Below are 4134 nucleotides of genomic sequence, written 5' to 3'. Positions count from 1 at the left end.
TATATTAGGATGATTGGATCTCATGTAATCACACATATATATACTTTAATGAATTTTTATGCTTTCCACTTATAATCTAGGCTCTCAAGATGTTAGTGTGAATGTCTGTTCCGCAAAAATAAAATGTCAGTAAAGTAAATTATTCACTACTGCACATTCTGGTGCTCTGTGAGACTATAAATGGGATATACTTCACCTCATAACCACCAAGCCCTTAGGAAAGGAGTGTTGAGACAGCAGGAGGTGTTGGTTTACTGCTTCTGTCAAAACAGAGGGGTCCCACAGACTTGTCTTGGAAATAAACAGATACAGTAAGAGGTCATAGGTTGGCAGACGGGGAGCAAAATGGGAAAAGCACAAAAGCATGTCTTAGCCCTTGTACCAAAAGCAGAAGGCAGCATCCTCTAGCAAAACAAATGCTGTTCATAGTAGTTCCTGTAAATTTGGTTTTGAAAAACAAAGTGTTTCTGTGAATCAATGCCTCAGTGCATCCCCATGCCCTCCCAATCCATGAAACCAGACCTCAGCCTCACTTTTGCAACTCTTCTCACCTCCCCAGCTCCTGTGTTCCCCCTACCCTAAGCGTGCTGCTCTGCTGCACCCCAGCACACAGAACTCACGCCTGCCTCTGGATCCAGATCCTCCGCACCCCCCAGCTCCCCTCCTTGGGCATCTTCCCACCCCGCAGCACGCATCTGCTGCAGAGCGTGGACCCCCGACACAGTGCTCAAAGCGGAGGTGCCCTGGCCTCCCTCCCAGCACAAGCTGCAGTCTCCCAGTAAGCTGCACCCAGTACCGAAGCCACTGAAGCAGGAGAGAGAGGCTGCAGTGCCTGGCCACCAACATGGGCAACTTTCTTCAGGAACAAGCACTGCAGCGGGTGGGGGCGTCTGCAGTACCGAGGGTCCTGTCCGCATGCACAACGAGCAGGACATCTCTTTGTTCATGGTCCCCAAAGTTACTTTCAGCCATTCTCCCCCTGCCAAGAAACTCTCTTCCTAGCTTCTTCTCTTCTCAAGGCTTTAGCCACTCTGTGCCTTTTATTGTGCACTCATCTTCTAATCCTTTTCACTTCATGCTTCATCTACCACCATCTTCAAATTGTGTAGCTGCTTGACAACAAATCACTCTCTACCCTCCTAATAGTTATTTCTCTGCTCAACTCGCTTCCCGTCAGGCCTTGCTATCCCACACCCTTCCCAGGGGACATGAATGCGGGATATTCTCATTTTCAATAGAGACAAGCAGCTGGCATGCCAATTCGCTTTAGGGAGACCTACAGTTACTCACAAGTCAAACTGGGTGACCACCAACACTCTTTTGTAATAACACCAATAGCACCAGGTAAATGGAAATTGCTTGGTGCTGCTTTGCACATGTCAAGCAGTATTTCTTCAGAAACATTTCCATGAGTCCCTGGCATAGTTTGTCTCACAAGATTGGTGCAGAGAAATTTGGAGTGGACTTGGGCAAGGAGTTTCCCCAGCAGCCTTCCCTCCCTTTTCGGTGCTCTCAGCACACTTCCACGTCCACAGCTGCTGGCAGTCATCACTGCTGTGTCCCACCAGGCATTTGCAGGAAGGCAGCGTGCTGGACTGGCCCTTTTTCCCTATCAGATCAGTCAGTGCACACACCACAGCCAGATTCTGCCCTTGGATATACACATATGATTCCCTTCATTTCACTGAAGACATAAGAAAGTACATGAGAAAGTATTTAGTAGCAGAATCTGAATATCACAAAGGAAAATAGCGGGCAAACAATCTTAGGGTTGGCAAGCTGCATGGCTCATACTCTGATAGCAACAGGTGCTGATTGCTGCTATTTTTTTTTTTTTTTTTTTTTAATTAAAATAAACGGGAAGTGGGCAAAGAAGTAGGAAATTGTCACTGGTAATTTATAGCATACTGTCACTCCACTTCTCTACCAATAACCAAAGTTGAAGTATTTTCTTCAGAGGGGAGATAAGCCTGATTTTAAATTGAATGATTTCCAGATGCTTTTAACACTCAGCACATACATCAAGTCCTAAAAACAAAAGTTCTGCTCTCAGCCTAGAATTTAACAAAAGTTCTGCTCTCAGCCTAGAATTTAAGATTCCTATACAAAAAGTATAATCACATTAACTAGTAGCAGTATACTATTTTATCTTACAGTTTTATATTACCTTTTCCTAGAATCCTATTAAGCCTACATATATTTTTTTTTCCACAGTGATATAAAGCCTGAACAATTTAACTGAAGTAAACTGAAAGTGATTTACACTGAGCTATTCTTTATTCTGTAGCTGATAGAGTAATGTTTTATTTCTCAGGAAAAAAAGCAGAGCATCATAGCTACACTTAATACTTGTACACGTGTTGTTCAGTTCTCTCTGGTTTGCAGAAAATGTGAATAATAGAATTTAAAACAGGCCCTTGTATTTTTTTCATACATTGATTAGTATCTTACTACTTGGGTTGCATCTTTGAACCCAAAGGTGCAGTTGTCAGAGAAGGGCTCTAATCAGTGTGATGAAAGGTTGCAGAATCTCTGTTTTCACACAGAAAACCAACAGTAGGTTCCACTCCAGCATTTGGGCTCACAGGGTAGGAAAGTTACTAGTGTAGTTATGGTTTGAGTCAGTGATTTACGTGATTGGGGTATTGAGGTATTTTCCAGGTGTATTAAAGACTAAAGCCAGAACTGACTTTGGCAGGAACAACTATTCTGAAGGTAATTTCATAAATTTTATTTTTCAGGTAAGTTACTTTGACCTTCTGTGATTAACATATGTTTCAGGTGAAAAAGCAAATAACCTCCACAGCTATTTTATCTCTCTACAAACGCAGTAAAAATTATTTTGGCTTTGGACTTTGTAAAGTAAATGTTAGCATATACCACCAAGAAGTGTAACAGATGAACTAAATATCTCTGTCTTATCCTTCTGAGGCAAAAATAAAGCAAGGTGTACAGGATATTTCTATATGGAGTTTACCAGTAACATATGTACTCCAATACCCACCGTCACTTCCTAATATTCAAAATAATTCTGCATCACATACAGTGGGTATTGATTTTTACATACAAATACCAATTCACAATCATGTTTCTGCAAACACAGATATAATCTAGGCTTATGAAATGAACTCCTTATTAATTCTGAAAACTCCTATTTCTTCCTTTGCAACATTTCAATTTCACCAGTAATCTAAGGGCCACCTGTAATCTGGGCCAACAGTAGTTTGGGCCCTTCAAAGCACACTTCCACATGCTTGACACGTGTAACAAATCTCTCCAAGAAAGCAAGCACAGAAGAGTCGTAACAGTTGTTGGTACACACAGCTGCTAGCACCACAGGATAAAGGAGAACCGCGAAGGAGAACCACAGTGGAAAAAGGGGAAGAGCACGAGGAGTCCTGCCCCTGAAGAGGATTAAGCGAACTGACCACAACCCCCATTCCCTGTCCCTCTGTGCCACTGCAGGGGGTCGGAAGAGAATCCAGGAGTGAAGCCATGCCAAGGAAGAAGGGAGGGGTGGAGGGAAGGTGTTTCGAGATTTGGGTTTATTTCTCATTACCCTACTCTGATTTGATTGGTAATAAATTAAATTAATTTTTCCTCATGTCAAGTCTGTTTTGCCCATGACGGTAATTGCTGAGTGATCTTTCCCTGTCCTTATCTCGACCCACGAGCCTTTTGTTATATTTTCTCTCCCCTGTCCAGCTGAAGAGAGGGAGTGATAGAGTGGCTTTGATGGGCACCTGGCATCCAGCCAGGGTCAACTCACCACAGTATGCTTTAATCAAGAGCCTGAAAGAGTGGAGGAGGTCATTCTCTGTGCTTGTCCCTCCTACTTGTCCATAGCAGTCCATCACCAGGCACTGTTAATAAAAGCAAGGAGAATATCTTTCTGGTACTTTTATTTGTCCTTCACATCCTGCAAGAGACTGTCAAGGGGACTCAGTTATTTAAGTCACCTTATGGAGTTAATAGGACTCTTCTATCTTACAGAAAAAAATATTAAATATTATTTGATAGACTGTTGAATTAATAAAACTTATATCTATTCAAATTACTGCAATATTTTCTTCAGAGTGTACAACAGGATTTGTGCAAAACTATGATTTCCAAATGCAGACTTTGCTTTCCACT

Source organism: Accipiter gentilis, chromosome 18 (assembly GCF_929443795.1).
Source record: "Accipiter gentilis chromosome 18, bAccGen1.1, whole genome shotgun sequence".
NCBI classification, from domain to species: domain Eukaryota; kingdom Metazoa; phylum Chordata; class Aves; order Accipitriformes; family Accipitridae; genus Astur; species Astur gentilis.
This window is presented reverse-complemented; position numbering follows the sequence as displayed.